Genomic DNA, 19,220 nt, shown 5'->3' on the forward strand with positions numbered 1-19,220 from the left:
GGACAACCAACCCATATAGCACACAATGACCTCCACTCGATAAATATCATCATCCTGTAATGATGTATCATTTGGTGGTGAATATGTTTAAGACCTATATGATAAATCTTTTTTTTATCGCATACTAATATAGTTCTAAGAACTTCATCACAACACAAGAGTTCAAGAAAGATGCAACTTTATGATGAAAAATGTCAGAATAACTATTGTCCATTAATCAATAATTCATATACAAAAAAAAACTCAATCATCACATGATTGGTTTTAGGACACAATTCCCAACACCTTCTTCTTCTTCTCAGTCGATTCCATCCAAAACTTCCTTGCCTTCATGCATGCTCACAACTGGTAGGAAGATTGATTTTGATTTTTAGAGTGTGAAGGGTTTACTATTGGTCATAAGATTAGAAGGATGGGTTGGGAGTATCTTTGTTGTTTGGATGTGCCTACATACCCAGGATTAGCAAGGGAATTTTATTGCAATATAAAGGTGGGTATGGAAAATGCAATTTCCAAAGTGAAGAGTGTGCGAATTAAGATTGATGTGGAAAGCCTTGGATGCACACTCCATATGCCTATTGTTGGGAGCAGATCAGATGACCTTATATAGAGAGATATAGGATTGAGAGTCATCTTGGAGCGTGATGATGTCAGGGGTATCAAAGACATCAGTGCAAACCAGCTAAGTGTTGAGATGAGACTTCTGCATTATATGATCAGCTAGATTTTTTTTCTCAAGATGAAAAGATTTGATTTTGTGTCAGAGAGAGATGTCACGCTTATGTATTACATTGTTCAAGAGATTCCTTTGAGTCTACCATCTTTTATGAAAGGGCAGATGCATGATGTAGCGAACTAATCGAAGGTATCCTTATCTTACAGCATGGTTCTTACTCTAATCTTATAGGAGCATGGGATTGATCTTGAGGGAGAGACCACTAGAGTCCTAATGTACACAAACACATACAATGACCATTTACTTAAAAGGATGGGATTTCAAAAGGTTGACCATCATTGGATTTGTAAGGGAACAGCTCAGAGAGATGAGGCTGATATAGATGAGGATGAGGCTCTTGCAGTAGTACCTATTGCTGACATCAAATTAAAGAAGCCAGCAATATAGGTAGAGCAGGTAGAGACTGCTTCACCTCCACCATCTGGTCATCCAAAGAGCTCAGATTGATCATTTGTTAGACTGGATGAGGATGCTCTTATTGAGAGAGTTTCTACCTAGATTGTGACTCAATTCATGCTGAGATATAGAGATTCACTTCAGAGGCTATATCCTTGCTCAGAGAGAACACTACGAGGATGATTCAGGTTATCACTGTAGTGAGGGATGATTGGAGCTAGCCACTTGGAGATACTAGACCTCCCTCTCCACCTAGCTAGCCTGGACCTTCTTAGGACTATTCTTCACTTAGGATGCTAGGATTCATTCCTTAGAGCAATAGTGCCCCTAGCAATCCATCATTTGTTAGATATAGCTTGCACACATTTTGGATGTGCTGAAGTTTATTATCTTTGTTATTACCTTTTATAATCACATTTTGGCTATCAATGAAAATTTAATCCTTCATAGAAATTCAATGTGATTGATGTGATTAATTGGTTGATGTTTGTTTGTTTTGATGAAAACTTGCTATGTCTATAAAACTAAGGGGGAGAAAAATAAGTACTATCAAATTCAATGAACATGCATAATATGGAAGAAAAAGAGAAAGAATTAAGAAAAATAATTTTTCTGGCATTAACAGTTAAAAACAGGGGGATAAATGATTTTTAAACTTAATAAGAGAAATCATTGCTTGATATTTATATTTTGCTTATCTTGATCCAATAATTTGAGCATTCATGTGATTTTGATGTGTTCATTCATATCTTGCATGGTTTGATCTTATCATCTTTTTTGATAATTAATTGGTATCAAGTCGAGCTTGAAACATGTTTTCGTATTTTGCTATGATTGATTATTTTTGAAAAATAGTTTAATACATTGTTAAAATCTCTAATTGGTATCAAAAAAAATTTTTAAGAAAGTTGGTAAGGGACTAAGGTCCTACAACAATTGGTTTGAATTTCAAAAAAATTGGTATGAAGAGGAATTTTTTCTAAGAAATTTTCATTATTGGTATCATATAGATTATCTTTGCCTCATATTCTATTGCTTTATCTTTTGTAAAAGGAAAAGAATATTTAGTCTCAAGTTTCTATTGCTCTAATACATTCTTAATATGATACCATTTGAGACAAACTAAGAAAATTGATACCATTTCTAAACTTAATTGATTGATACTTATTAAGAAAATTAAGGAAGAGATGAGTTTTTTTGGAAAAACTAAGTATATCTTATGGTTTGATTTAAATGATCCACTCAAAGTCTTTGGTCTTGAAAAGCTCTATCCTTCTTGAAAACTTAAGATTTAAAGTAATTTTGTAACTAAATTTGAAAATTTGTTTGATGCATCTCTTTTATCCAAAAAGAGGGAGAAATATTTTTGAATCAATACTGATTGAATTCAAAAAAGGAGAAATTTAATCTACATTTGGTACAAATGTTCATTATTTTCAAAATGGGGAGAAGTTATAAATTCTAAATTTGATTTGAGTTGATTTTGATGATATCTTTCTAAATCTTATACTTTTTGATATTGTCAAAAAAGGGAAGAAGGTATGTTGAGTATATGCTTGATTGCTTGAGTTGATGATATGCTTGAGATGCTTAAAATACTCACTTGTTTGTATTAAGATAATCATATAAAATGAGTATACACTGAATACTCTTGAAACATACATAGATTATTAAAATCTAAACTTAAGATGAATTGAAACATTCATGAAGTATATGCTTACAAGTGCTTAGTTGTTTACTTTATGAGTCATATATGCAAAATTAATTAAAACACATTACGTTTATTTGCATATATATTCAAAGTTTTGTCACTATCAAAAAAGGAGAGATTGTTGACCTAATAATTAATTTTGATGATCATAAAATATTAAGTAATTATGGTACTAATCATGTGTTTCAAAGCTAGATGAGATAGATCTCCTCAAGAAAGCTAAGTCAATACAATTCAAAGGAGAAACAATAAGTTTTTGACTTAGTGGAATCGATCCCAGAAGCATTTGAGTCAACCTCTGAACTAAAATGGATAGAGAATAGGAGAAGATTGAGTTTCAAGAAGTTCAAAAGTCGACTCCTGGGAGTAGCGAGTCGAGCATATTGGAGTTCACTAGCATGGTCATGAGTTGACTTATGTAAAGAAAAAGTCAACTCTCTCAGTGAAGATAGAAAGCTGTATTTTTAAGACTCCTACTCGAGTCGACCCCTGAAGAGCTTGAGGTGACCCTTGGATTGATTGAGTCAACTCATGAAGATGATGAGCTAACTCTCTTAAGAAAGATAGAACATAAAATTTTTGGATCCTAAGGCCAAGTCAACTCGTGGGCAGCTCGAGTCCACTCCTGAGAAATTTGAGTCAACTCCTGACACAAGGAAGTTATAATAGCTACTTTATTTTTATACTTTTTCAATGGGCATTTCTCCACTCCAATGACTAGTCCAAGTATCTCAACGATCGAAACTCACTCTCCAGCCACTTCTAAAATTATAAAAGGCTAGAGAATCATTTGAGAAGCAAAAAAAAGTTGATAAAAAGAAAAATATATATCATTTTGTGAGAACTTTATTGAATACCCTTGAAGAAGAGAAAAGAGAAAAAATTTGTGAACAAAATTTAGTGAACTATCATGAGTGATCTTCTCCATCATCAACAATATGCTCTCAAGCATCAAAGAAGAGAAGTCAAGCTTCAAAAGAGCAATCCTTCAACTTCTTCAAGCTAAAAGAGTTCTATTTTTCTAATTTTACTTTGTACTGAAACTTCATATCTTGCATTCTTAAATTTTATTTTCAAGTTTTTTTTAGGAAAAAAAAACTTGGGTTAGGCCTATCCAAGTCTGGAATTGGACTTATAAGGTTGTGGTTGGTGATCCCATAAAACCAACTAGATTGATTGTGAATTTTGAAAATAATCGATGTAAAGATTTTAATTAGTGATCTCAGAAAATCAACTGAATTTGATTGAGCATCCAGATAAAACAATCTCATTATAATCAGGATGATTATAATGAAATTTTCAAGAAAAGCTTAAGGAGTGGACATAGGTATGGAGTTGCACCGAACCACTATCACCTTATATTGTTTGAGTTGTGCTTTACTTTTCTTGCTTTACTTTTTTGATATGCATTTATTATCTTAATTCTGCTGTTACTTATTGCATACACCTTACCATCACTAAAGTTAGCTTAATTTATAGCACATAATTATCTAAATTTAGATTTAGTAGAAGTTTTTTAAAGAAGTTAGTTCACCCCCCTTGGGTTACTAACCTTTCTGGGCAACAATATTTGAAATAATATTTGTAGATTTAAATGAAGATCTAACTTACTTAGCTAATTGACAAGCATTATATACTTTATTTTTTTCAAAAGTAAGTTTTGGTAAACCTCTAGCTAAATCCCTTTTGATTAATCTTGTAATTTAATCATTCCTTTAATGTCCTAATCTACTATGCAAAATCTAACTAGCTTCATTAACTTTGACATTCATAGCAACTAGGTGCTCAATATTGTCCTTGTCAAGATCATCAAAATCTACCAAGTAAATATTATCATGTCTCTTTTCTATGAATTTAATTTTATTATTATTGGAACTAGTTACAATGCAATGAGATGATTTAAATGATACATTAAAATCTTTATCACATAATTGGCTTATACTCTAAAGGCTATACATCAAACCATCCACAAGCAAAACATGTTTAATAATGGTGGTAGGAGTAATTTGATATTATCGAGATCAATTATTGTATCTTTACTATTGTCTTTAGAAATTATAACTCATCCATCTTTAGCTTTGAGAAAGATAAATTAAGATTTATCTCCCATTATTTGCCTTGAACATCCGCTATTAACATACTACTTTCTTGTTGACCCAATGGATGCCAAGCACACCTACAAAAAAATCATTAAGTCTTTTTAGGTACCCAAGCTAACTTGGATCCTTTAGGGTTAGTTAGAATAGTTCATTTTGAAATCCATATTTATTTAATACTGATATTTTTAAATTTAATATTTTTTAAGTTTATTCAGATTACAATAATAGTTTTATGATCTTGTTTATTATATTTAAGACATAAAATTTTATGCTTTTCAAAGAAGATTTTATAAAAGTATTTTTTAGAAATCTTTGTTTACTTAATGCATTAAATTGTAATCTAATTTTATCAAAAACTATTTTCTATTTTTCTAAAAGTATCTAAAGATTTTGTGAATCTAAAGTAAATTTATCTACAATAGGCTTTAATTTATCAACTTCCTTTTGAAGGCTTTTATTATTTTCAATCAATTCATTTTGTTCCTTCAAAAGACTTTGTTTTTCTTTTTGAAAGTTAGTTTTATCTTTAGTTAAGTATTGATTTAGCTTTCTAAGTTCTTTATTTTTTAAGAGATAGTCTTTTAAAGTTATCAACTAATTCATAAAAGGCATCATATAATTCTTCAAAAGTAAAATCATTGAAAATATTTTCAATTACCTCATCCTCAAGAGCCATAAGGTGGAAATTTGCCTTTTCTTATTTTTCTTCTCCTTTTTCCTCGAAGATTGAATCTTCATCGTTGCTTCATGTGGCCATCATGGCCTTCCTTTTGAGCTTCTTAGAACTTTTCTTGAGTAGAGGGCTGTCGGCTCTAAAGTGATCGGATCTTTTGTATCCATAACAAATAGCCGATTGCTCCTCTTTTCCTCTTTGCTTTTTTTGGTTCCTTCTCCTCTAGTATATCTTTTTTTCTTAGGATCAAATCTCTTTTTTCTTATGAACCTTCTAAATCTCCTTGTGATCATAGCCATTTCATCATCATTTTCAGATTCATCTGATAAGTCACTTTCCAAATCTTCTATGGTTGATGATTTTAGAGCAATTATCTTCCTTTTCTTTACTTCTTCTTGAGCATTTGGTTCATACTCAACTTATGAGTTATGAGTGAGCCAATGAGTTCTTCCAAAACTAACTTGTTGAGATCTTTAGCTTCTTAAATAGCAGTCATCTTGGCCTCCCAACTCTTTGGTAATGACTTGAGAATTTTTCAAACAAATTCACTGTTAGTAATAATTTTTGTCAAGACTTTTTAAATCATTTATTATATCTATTAATCTAGTGAATATTTCAGTAATATTTTTACTAGGTTTTATCTTAAAAAGCTCATATTTATGTATAAGTATATTTATTTTAGATTCTTTGACTTGATTGATACCCTCATGGTAGTTGAAGTCGATTTCATTTTTTTTTTTTTGCAAAATAGGTAGATATTCTATTAAATTTATTAGCATCTAAAGAGCAGTATTAAATATTTATAGCTTTAGCATTTAATTATACTAATCTTTTATATATATCATCCAAATCTTTTTTAGGTTTGGGAGAAGACTCGCCATCAATTTTAATTGTGGGTGTGTGAGGATCATCTATTATGATATTTCACATATCACAGGCATATGCTTGAATGAATATTTTCATTCCTGCCTTCGCATGCGTGTAATTGGTGCCAGATCTATTGGTTGATTGACCCTCATCCAAAAATATACCAATTGGGGCTACCATTGATGTTTAACTCTTGATGGTTAGATCAATTAGGATGTATTTACTATGATACCACTTATTTTTTAGAGACAGCAACCCAAGAGGGGGTGAATTGGGTTTCTTAGAAATTAACTTTAACCATTTGTGCCCAAAAATAATTTTAAAAGTATTTAGTAGATAATAGATAAAGACAGTAGAAGCACAGTGTATGCAAAGTATATCAATTACAAATATAAGAAGATTTATAGTAGTTTGATGCTAACTCCACACCTACATTTACTCCCCAAGTAAAATCATTTGCAAATTTCAACTATAACCTCTTCAAGATTATAATTCAATTATTTTCATGGTTCAAAGTCCAATCTAGTTGATTTTATCTAGATCACCAACTAGAACCTCACAACCGATTATTTTATCCCAAGCTTACAATCAACCCTAATTGATTTTTGTGGAGACACCGGTCAAAATCTTACACCATCTAACTTTTAGGCTTAGACAAATCTCAAGTTTCTATGCCCAAGAAACTTGTCATAATAAAATAAATAAGAGATATATAAAGAATGGAATTTAGAAACAACAATTTTTTTTTGGGCTCTCAAGCAGTCGAGGTAGATGAGCTTTCAACACTTAGACTTCTTTTTTGATTGCTTGATAGGATTGAGGTAGCCTTTAATATTTTTTTTAAAAGTAATTAGATTAAATTAATACTCTCTTCCTCTATTTCAAACTGAATGAACATAGAAATGACTGAATTTAAGGTACTCTTTAATTCTTTCATTTTTCTCTTTTTGTTCTGCTCACTATCTTTAAGAATATAACTTAATAAATTTTTTAAACTTTCAAAGTTTCTCAAACTTGTGTTCCCTCCAAGAATACTTCACATTTATGGGCCCAAAAACATCTACAATTAATGCTCAGCTATTAGAAGCTTGTAAATAGCCATTAGAATCAATTTAGACACATTTTGAAAATTCAAAAAAACTAGCCATTATTCTGTCAGAATTTTGTGAGTTGACTTATCTAGACTTTTAGTCAGGTAACCTTCAACATTGAGTCGGCTAAGTGAAAACTCTAAGACAGTTCAACAGCAGATGCCAAAATCTCATCATTCTATTTGTTCTGTTTGTCTGAGATTTGGTTGGCTCAAATCTCATTTTAGTTGACTAATTTGAATGCTTGATTGGCTAACTAATTTTTTGGATCGACTCAGAAGACTTACTGATTTAGAGTACTTACTATGTTCTTCTATTTCGAAGACTGAATCGGCTATCTTTCTTCTTGAGCCAGCTAAGCTCCAATCCTTTTCAGCTAACTTGATCATAGAGTCAGCTCAAGAAAAATGCTTTAAATCTTCATTATTTTTATCTTCATCTTGAGTTTGAGACTTGATTGGCTATCAAAAAATTTGAGTCGGCTAAAATCCTATCTTGGTCGACTAAGATAAAAATATGATTGGCTAAGAGATTTGTACTGATTTTTCTTGATTTCTATTTTTTTCTCAGATTAAGATTAGATTGGCTAAGCTTCTCACTTAATTGACTCAATGACATGTCAAGCATGCCACAAAGTATTTTAGATAGCTTTGCTTGACCAATCTTGTTTTAGGCTAGACTTGTCTTCTTAAACTTAATCTGTGCATGTGTAGGCTTGTTGAGAGGTATTTTTAGACTAGACTTCTTTTAAAAGTTTAGTTTATCTGCTTCCAACTTAAGATCTTTAATTTGGAAACATGAATTTTTTTGAGAGGACTTCTTTTTAAGTAAATCAATTGAGCATATTAAGAAATCCTACAATCATTCTCAAAATATCATTAGTAAACATAATTTATACTCAAACACTTTTGGCATTATCAAAATCAATTCTACGGCTAATAGTGTACAAACCTTGACTAGTTTGGGCCATTAAACCCTTTTGTTTTGTGGGTTGCTAGTGTTGGGCTCTTATGCGAAGAGCTATGAAGGTTGGCTCTTTGACTTGTTATGGGTCAACTTGCTAGATAGATCGGCTTGTTAGGTGCTAGTCTACTTGGCCAAGGTGGAGGACTTGGATCTTTTCAAGTGCAAGCTTGTATATTGGGAATACTCAAAAGTTCAACTCCAGAGTTGCTAAGATCTAGAGATCACACAGCTATCGATCAGGGTGATGGAATTGGATATCTTGGGTTAGTTTAGACTTCAACTACCCCAACCTCATCCAATCCTTTTAGTGGATGAATCTAGTTAGCTTTATAGTCACCTCAAGATTGCCATCTCCACCCAACCATCCTGACCTAAAGAGGGTAGTTAGCTTGCTACATCTTCAATGTGGAGGTCAATAGAATAGAAGCATGTCTCCATCTAGGTTATCTTGATCTAGATAGGTCAGTTAGTGTGTTAGATCTTCGGCACGAGGGCCAGTATCTTCATCTGGCTATCCAAACCTGAAGAGATTGGTTAGTGTAGTGGATCTTTGATGCAAGGGTTGGTATTTGTACTTGGGTTGTCCCAACTGGAAGAGGTTGATTGGCTTTCTAGATCTTCATCATGAGGATTGATTCCTCCATCCATGCCATTCTAACCTGGAGAGATCAATTAGCTTGCCAAGTCTTTGATGTGAGGGTTGGTCTCTCTATTCAAGTCATCCCAACTTAAAGAGATCAATTAGCTCACCAGGTTTTTAGCTCAAGGGTTGGTAGAATGGTGGAGCTCCATGAGAGCATTTGGAAGTTTAGCTCCCTAGTTGCATGGACTCATAGGATGAAGGTATCGCCTACTTGGGGTTGTTAGATGGCTTGTTTGATCTGTAGTGGCTATATGAGCTTATAAGATGAAAATGTTGTTTCCTTAGGGTCGTTGACGGCTCGCTTAACCTATAGAAGCCGCATGGGCTTATATTGTGGAGGTATTGCCTCCTTGGGCCATGGGATGGCTTGCCCAATCTGTAGCAGCCATGTGGGCTTATAGGACAAAGGTATTGCCTTCTCGAAAATATTAGATGGCTCATCCAATTTGTAGCAGCTGCATGGGCTTATAGGGTGGAGGTATTGCCTCATCAATGTCATTAGATGGCTTGCCCAACCTATTAAGATCGAAAGTGCTTTTGTTACTGGTTGTATTGGGATGCATCCAGCCAGTGAGTCATTAATGTCAAAGGTACTCAAATTCAACAAAGAAAAAAAAGTGACATTTGTCCTCATTTCCCACAAAGACAGAGGTTTAGACTCTTACTCCAATGCTAATTTATCAGCCACTAAATCCTACATGACTATGTTCTTACGATTTATTGGAGGCATGAAAGGCATAGATCAATATGCTTGGTCCACAATGGTTGAAGGCAAAGCATTGATCTACTATGGACAACTACGAATTTGCACACAAAGAGAAGAGAAAGGCTCATCGAGACAGTTTTGGTCTTGCCTTTTTTGATGCTTAAGTTGGGCAAGACTTTGGGATAACAATGTAAAATAGCAAGAGAAGATATAATAAAAAAAAAATAGAGTACAGTGATCTCTTTGGATCATTAGGCCTTGATTGCCTTACTTGGAGGGCTCAAGAGCTCGGCCTGGTTCTGGTTAGCCTTCTGATAGGCTATTGAGCATCCAATGTGCATGACGTTTACATCTCAAGTGGTATGAAAGTATGATTTCTAGAGACTGGCATCTTGGTCTCCAAGGACATGAGTCCCATATGCATGATGCCCATCTCGGATGGCATGGAAAGGCAGCCTCCAAGGATTCATGTCTTGGTCTCCAACGATGTATGTGTATCCCATATAAAGAGGAGAAAGTATACGAGGACAGCTGTGGAAGCCTCTTGCCATGAGAACTTGAAAGCCTCTCTATTGAAGCCTTTCATCATGAGTATTTGTTGTCATAAGAGTTTGAGAGCCCTTTCTAGGGAGCTTCTCATCTTGTGAGGTTAAGAGCCTCTCCATATGAGCCTTTCATCAATTGTGCTTGAGAGCCTATTTGAAACCTGGCCCATCTAGACTAGTTTTGAATTGAAGTCAACAAACGCATTACTGACTTCAATTCATAAGTTTGAAAAAAAATTGGGATCGAAACAAGGGATCCCAAACTGCTGCCTTATGCCTGTTGCCAAGTGGATAAGACCATCCAACAGTGGCCGGTGCGTGATCCTTGAGCTTGTACGAACTGCTGGTGACTATTGAAGGTCGGTGCAACTGATGAACAGCTAGCATTAGGCTGATCTTATCTTCTTTATGGCCAAGTTCTGTTTAAAACCCCCACCCGTTGTGATTGGCATGACCGAACCCATCTTCACCTTCCTTTCCCTTCCCTCCTCACCTCTGATAGCCACCAAGCCCCCGTAGCCTAGCACTACCACCCCATAGATCCTATTCACCTCTCAAAAGCCATTAATTTTTTGATTTACCCCTCCTATTTCAAACTTGATTCGTGCCTGTCTTGTGCTGGAAGTCTTCGCTGAAGGTCGTGACCCACGGCTACCTCCATCATCGATAAGCCACCCCTTCCCTTTTCCTTCTTTTTGCTTGGGATGCCACCACCATGGCAGTGAGGGGCAATGCCCCCTTTTTCCTCTTTTGGCTCCCCTATGTATGATTGGTTTGCCATTCCTAGCCACCACTGGCTGTACCACCACTCCCTTTTCCCTCAGGTTATCCCGATTGCGCCATCGATCCCTCCCTTCCTCATATTTCAAGAGCCACAGGAGGGCTCTATTTTAGCCAAAGAGAAGAGAAAGAGAAGAGAGAGAGAAAGAGAAGAGAGAGAAAAATAGAAAAGAGAGAAAAAAAAGAAAGAGAAGAGAAAGAAAGAGAGAGGAAGAGAAGAGAGAGATAAAGAGAGAAAGAAAGGGAGATAGATTCAACCTCTCGAACCCATCAAATCCCAATTCAACCAAATTTAGATCGAGCAAAATTATATAGCTCTGACTTATAAATTGAACCAAACCTTGACCTAGATTAGGGCCAGACTGAGATTATCTTTCTCTTTACACTAATTTTTTTCAAGTAAAGGCTAATTAGAGTGTAATTTGCTTATGCAAAAGCCTTCATCATCAGAAGAGTACCAGATAAAGGGATTGGACTTTAAATCAAAGATCAAAAATTTTAGATTTGATCGACTATAAGTCTCTTTTATTTCTATATTTTTAGTACATATATATTTTAAAATTAGATTTTATATATAAAAATTATTAAAATATTTAAAAATTATAATACTTTAAAACTATGTATTTATGCATGAAAATTAATACAAAATGTCGAATCAAGCATAGCGTCACCTTTGCATGATCACCAATTTTAAAAGAGATGACTTGTTCATTTTAATGTTGATGACTTTTAGAAAAAAGATTATTCATGTTTATCCGTGCATGAATTTTAAATAAAAATATTCTCTTGCTCCTAAAAATGAGATGTAAAATATAGCTAGATTTGATATTATTTTAAAATAAATATAATTATTTGATTATGATGCAATCATGAGAAAAAACTTTTTAGTTAGACTATGATATGAGTCGAGCCAATAGGACTGATCATTGCCTACACATTAGAAATTAGTTTCTTCTGAGCCTAGCCAATCAGACCTGATTGCTGGTAGAGTTAGTCCTTCTGGACTTAGCTAGTCAGGACTAATCATTGGCATATGCTGGTACATCACATGTTTCTTTTCAGGACTAATCTTTTTGCCCTATCATGGGGCTAATCATGGCTGTGTGAATCAGAATCAGTTTCTTTTTGGGTCTAACCAGTGGGGTTGGTCACTGGTACACACCGATGGATCAAAAATTCTATATTTAAGGGCTAGTCTCTTTTAAATCTTATCATGGGACTGATCATAGCCATAGTCACCGAAGATTTGGAGAGGATCTTGTATTTTACCGTAATACACAACATATATTTTAAAAATTAAAATTATGTTGGTATATGTATCTATTATCATCAACTGCTATATTTGGAAAAAAAATATTATGCTTGATCCCTTAGAAATATTGATAATTTACTGAGCCTATAAGGCTCATTCCATCTTTTCTATTTTTTTTTTTCAGATCCAGAAGATCCTATGTGGCTTGAGATGGATCAATAAGGAGCATAGGATTTTAACTGTTATTTACTTAGCTATTTTTTAATAAAAATTATCTTGTATCTTTGTTGGATCTTTATTCTATTTCTTATTAATTTAAGAGAATTTATCTTTTTATTGAATAAAAATTAGTGAATTTGCATTTACCACTGCCTAAGTTGGATTGATGTGTTGATAAAGGTAGGCCTTACATATTCTTTAGGGCCTTGCCCTAAGAAATGGTGAGGCCATCACATGCCCTATCTAGATGTTGGGTTCGGGACAAGACAGAATGGTATCAGAACTTAGACTCAAGATCTTAGGGTTTACATTATTAATGAGAGTGGGGTAGAACTTAGGATTCCAATTGAGATCTTGAAACAATTACTGATACTAGAAGTCCAACGAATTATTCCATAATATCTATATTTTGTGAATATAAGACTTTGCTTAGGATAATCATAGAAGGTTTGCATTGATAAAATTTCGATTGAGTGTACGAAGCCTAGATCAAGAGGAATGCAATCAAGGGCTAAATATTTGATATATAAAGGTATGTATTATTTTGTGTTAGTACTTAAGTTGGGAATCTAATCTTGATATGATGGTAGAACATGTTAGAAATTTTAATTTGATTGAAAGTTATTATGGATTTCCTAAAAACAAGATAGTAGATTTTGGATGCTATTTGAAATTTATGGAAAATTTGAAGAATTCAATTCTCTTATTGAAAAAATAAAATGGAATGAAAGTTATTAAAAAAGATAACCAATTATTATAAACAATTTCTATTATCTGATGTGTAGCACCCCACTCCCTATGCCAGGTGTGGGTACCACAAAACAATAGCTAAACTGAGCTCTGTTAACATTTTATGCTGATTAATTCAATCAATCTCTAAATCTGCTGGCACAAGTATCTCAATTTAACTTAACATTGCTCAAAAATCAAACACATGATTTCATTCATCATACCATACTTTGTACATATAATTTTTAAGTAATAATATGTTTAATATTTTTTGATTTGCAACACAACATATAATACATTACAAAAAGTACTCTTCTCATACTTAGACTTAACCAGCTTAGATCTATAAATCATCTCCAAATATATATTTCCATCATTAGTTAACACAGGTAACCCTTTTTTTTCCAGTATGAGTGCTAATGAAGATGATGCTGCTTTAATTCTATACCTGGCTATCATGCTCCAAAATTGCAACAAAATGAAGTGAGGGTGAGTGAGACCAAAGTCCCAGTGAATGGATAATCCATCTAACAATGAAAAAATAAGAAAAATTATTTATGATGCTCATAATAACATACATCATATACTACTGATATGCTTTCAAATCTTTTGTATGCTAAATAAGAATAAACCATATAAAAGATCATTTTAAAGAAAAATAACTAGCTACCATCGACTGCACCACGATGCACCCCTATCATGGCAGTCGATATGATGCTTTTGATACTGCTGAGCCCCCACGGGCATGCTGTTTCACTAAGAAGATGACGATTATACTGACAGTCTCATAGCTGATGCTAAGGCACACCCCATAGGTTGATCACTCCTATGGATAGCCTGCAGAAAATATGCTCGATAAATATTTAAATGCTAAAAAATTGATTTGAAACCATTTCACACCACAAATACTTTGTTGTCCAAACTGATTGCATATATACATACATACACTTTAAATAACCTATCAATAGAAGATAAATTCCTGTTTTCTTGCTTGTATATACATACATAAACTATAAAATAATAAGAAACTAACTTGCCTTTCAAAGTAGATCATTTCATAGCAAAAATATAATGAAAACACCAAAGTTAGATGGAAAATTACTCACCTCTTAATAGCTATTGAACTCCTTTGATGCTTGACTCTCCCAAAGCTCTCCTTAAGCTCTCTTTCTCATCCTATAAGGTCGATACATACTGATTAATACAACACTTACATAGTACACGAATATAGAACTGATTGCTTTGCTTCTTAGGTTTATTCTTTAGCTCTCCTAATTTTTACTTTCATTTCATCTTATTTTGCCCCACTTAGGGTTAGCTAAACTTCACTATAAACTCAAATATTTCCAATAATTTATCCATATTTCAATTTCCTAACTTATCCTAAATTTAGCTGACACAACCATATCATCTAATTGCTAAAACTATTCATACAGTTTAAATGCATACTCTAATTTCCCTAAGACATCAAGTATGATAGTAATGACTCAAGATTCACTTTGTATCCACTTTAGGGATTAAAATTCTTATCTCAAATGATTAAAATTTTGTTGCCATTAAAATAGATTCAGCAACCTTCCCTTCATCAAACCAGTCTTTCGCAAATTCATCTTTTTCCATCTGAATTCCCCTTGATTTCCAACTGAGCACATCACCTTTTCCAGCCCTCTTCTCTTCTCTATCCTTTTCGTTCAACTAAAGAACCCAAAAAATAGAAAAATAAATAAAAAAGAACTGATGGATAACCCTTTGAAATTGAATAAACTAAAAAAGCTGCTCGCTAGGTGTCAATCCATAAAAATCCCACAAAATTTAAACATACTGAGGTGTTGCCAAGCTAAATTTTTAGTTCTTTCTTTATTTAACCAAGCTACTAGGTCACCCCATTAAAATTATTTTTTAAATCCCAACTTAAAACATCCAAGTTCAAACCCATCTCTCTGCTGTTCTCGCAGCTTAGCTGAGTCACCTGAGATGGAGCCGGCTCAATCCAAAACTTAGCTGACTCATCATGAAACTGGATCGACTAACCTGCATATCGCCATAGTTCTTTCTGATACAATTATGATTTTTTGCGACTTAGTCGATTCTTCTTAAAACTGAGTTGACCCAGTCCTCTGAATTTTAGAACTTACTACTGATTATTGATTTATACTTCAAAATTGCCACTCACACATATATTACCTTAATTATCCTTCAAAATATCACTCATTTTATGCTCAATAACCACCAAAATTAAACTCTAGTACCATTAGCATTGATCTCATTCTTCAATCATTTTTATTCTTGATTAACAACTAAATTTATACTTCATTACCACTGCCTAATTAACATTTAAATGCTTAAATATATGGTGACGTGCTAGACTACACATACATGAATACTAAATGCAATTGCAAATCTCTTAGATTACCACTTTGCTGATTCGGGATATTACATTTCCTCCCCCCTTAAATAAATTTCATCCTCGAAATTTGCATTTTTAAACATGAATTTACTTTAGATCTCAAATTTTAACACCACTAAATCCATGTTACCAATTCACAAAATCCATTGACAATTTCTTCCATCATTACTCACAAAAATACTTTTCAGATCTCTAAGCTTTAAACTTATTACACTCCTTACAAGTGCTCAAATATGCTTGGATATGGTTAGTTCTACTAAATTTCATAGCTACTCTAATGGAGCAAAAGTCATCAAACATTTAGTACTTAACATCAACAATCAAGATCACTTATTGCATCATAGAAATCCTACTGTTACTTAATTTTGGGCATTCTTCGAAGCCATTTTAATTATTTTAGCTGTTATCTCATTATTTTGCCTGTATCATCATAATTTTTTTTCTCTTCTGATAACAAATTTTCTAATATTTGTTGATCATTTCCTCCCTTTTCTTTAACAAGTTATATTAATCTTCATTCCTCTGAATTCTAGAACATCCCTTTACCTGACATGCTTATGATCTTTACTTGAATGTACTTTTATTTCCACAATATTGCCATAATCAAAATGCACCAAAATATTTTTTCTAAGAATGACAGCTTGATTCTTATTCTCCATATACTATTTTCATAATCTAATAATTCATAGCCTTCAATATCTAAACCATTAATAATTCATAGCATCATGATCTATTCGACTTTTAGGAATTGCCACCAAATACGCTAATACTCAGAAAACTTTTCGTTTTATTACTTGTATCTATGATGATCGATCCAAGAATAACTTATTATTCCATCGACATCCAACATTTTGTAACAACATACATAATTATACTATTTCAAATTTCATAAATGCATGAATACCACTTTGAGTCTTTCAATTTAGCCTAGCACTCAAATAAACTCAATCATCAAGTATGCAAATACTTATTCTGAACAATAATAAATCATACCTTTTTTTTATCTCCCCCTTTCCTCCCCAACCTCAATTTTCTTTGAGGATAATTCAGTATTGGGAGGGAGTCCCTCTCTTAATCTTCTCACCTGCCATCCCAGGGAAGAATATTCATCAACATGCCTTCTATTTAGGTCACTCAATCTTTGAATCTCCATCTCAGCTGTTCAAGTTCCACCTTTGCAGCATTATGTTTCGCTCTTACTCTTTGAAAGAAATATTTATACTCCTCCAAGTCCTCAAAGTTGACATCCTACACTTCAAAATGAAAGCAATGCTTCAAACTATTACGAGCATAAATTGCTGCTTGCTCTTCCGATCTCAATGGCTCTACATCCAGTGGATCCATTGACCTAAAAGTCTCATATGGTTGCTCTCCTCTATTGATGGTTACTTTCACATAAGATCTAACATATTGTTCTTCGTTTACCTCTCCATATACTGGATCTAGAAGTCTCAACTTCTTTGTGATTTCAATTAAGATGATCTTTAGGATATGTCAATTATTTTCATGATTTGCAATTAACATCCCAAATTAGTCATCGCTATAAAATTATTTTCAATAAAAATAAGATTCACTAAATGATTTGAAACTCATATAATTAATTGTTCTAGTTTAGGATTTCTCCTCATACCATCTTATACAAAAATTCTTCACATAACTTATAAATTACAATCCGCTCCTCACCAATTGAAAGTCAACATTCAATATAAGTAGTGAATATATAAATTTACCTATCTCACTTAACCCAAGAACTATCAGCAACATAGATATACTTGCTCAACTTATGCTCATTAGCTAGAATACTAAATAAATCAAGATGTATGATTACTAACAATTCATAGTATCACAAGAGATTGTATCTTAATTTTTGATAACCATCCAATTTACGTTCAAGATATATCGTCTTCTAGGATCTAAAGAAATACTTAATTATAATTGAACCACTACTTTTCAATATTACTTGCACCACAATCTTTAGCAATTATAAAATTCAAGTTCTCATACCACTTAAATTATAATCCCAAATAATCATAAATCTAAGCTCGATTTGCAATTGATTATGCCATGCTTATGCCCCTACAATCTATTAACCTAGGCTCTGATACCAATACATGTAGCACCCCACCCCTTATGTCAGGCACGGGTACCACAAAACAATAGCTAAGTTGAGCTCTATTAACATTCTATACTGATCAATTCAATCAATCGCTAAATCTGCTAGCACAAATATCTCAATTTAACTTAACATTGCTCAAAGATCAAACACAGAATTTCATTCATCATACCATACTTTGTACATATAATTCATAATATTTTTTGATTTGCAACACAATATATGATACATCACAAAAAATACTCTTCTCACACTTAGACTAAATTAGCTCAAATCTATAAATCATCTCCAAATATATATTCCCATCATTAGTTAACATAGCTAACCCTTTTTTTTCTAGTATGAGTGCTGATGAAGATGATGCTACTTTAATTCTATACCTAGCTATCATGCTCCAAAACTGCAACAAAACAAAGTGAGGGGGACCGAGACCTAAGTTCCAATGAATGGATAATCCATCTAACAATGGGGAAACATGAAAGTTTATCTGTGATGCTCATAATAACAAACATCATACACTACTGATATGCTTTCAAATCTTTGATATGCTAAATAGGAATAAATTATATAAAAAATTATTTTAAACAAAAGCAACTGGCTACCGTTGACTACACCATGGTGCATCCCTATCATGGCAGTCGATATGATGCTTCTGATACTGTTGAGCCCCTATGGACATACTATTTCACTAAAGAAGTATCAGCTGTACTGGCTATCTCATAGCTAATGCTATACCTCATAGGTTGAGCACTCTTATGGATATCCTGCTAAAAATATGCTCGATAAATATTTAATGCTGAAAAGCTGATTAGACACCATTTCACACCACAAATACTTTGTTGTCTAAACTAATTGCATATATACATACATACACTTTAAATAACCTGTTAATAGAAGATAAAATCCTATTTTTTTGCTTGCATACACATACATAAGCTATAACATAATAAAAAACTAACTTGTCTTTCAAAGTAGATCTTTTCATAGCAAAAATATAATGAAAACACCAAATTTAGATAGAAAATCACTCACCTCTTAATTGCTATTAAACTCTTTTGATGCTTGACTCTCCTAAAGCTCTCCTTAAGCTCTCTTTCTTGTCCTATAAGGTCGATACAAACTGATTAATACAACACTTACATAGTACATGAATATAGAATTGATTACTTTGCTTCTTAGATTTATTCTTTAACTCTCCTAATTCTTATTTTCATTCCATCTTGTTTTATCCCACTTACGGTTAGGTAAACTTCACTATAAACTTGAATATTTCTAGTAATTTGTCCA

The sequence above is a fragment of the Elaeis guineensis genome, chromosome 1 (genome assembly GCF_000442705.2).
Source record: "Elaeis guineensis isolate ETL-2024a chromosome 1, EG11, whole genome shotgun sequence".
NCBI classification, from domain to species: Eukaryota; Viridiplantae; Streptophyta; class Magnoliopsida; order Arecales; family Arecaceae; genus Elaeis; species Elaeis guineensis.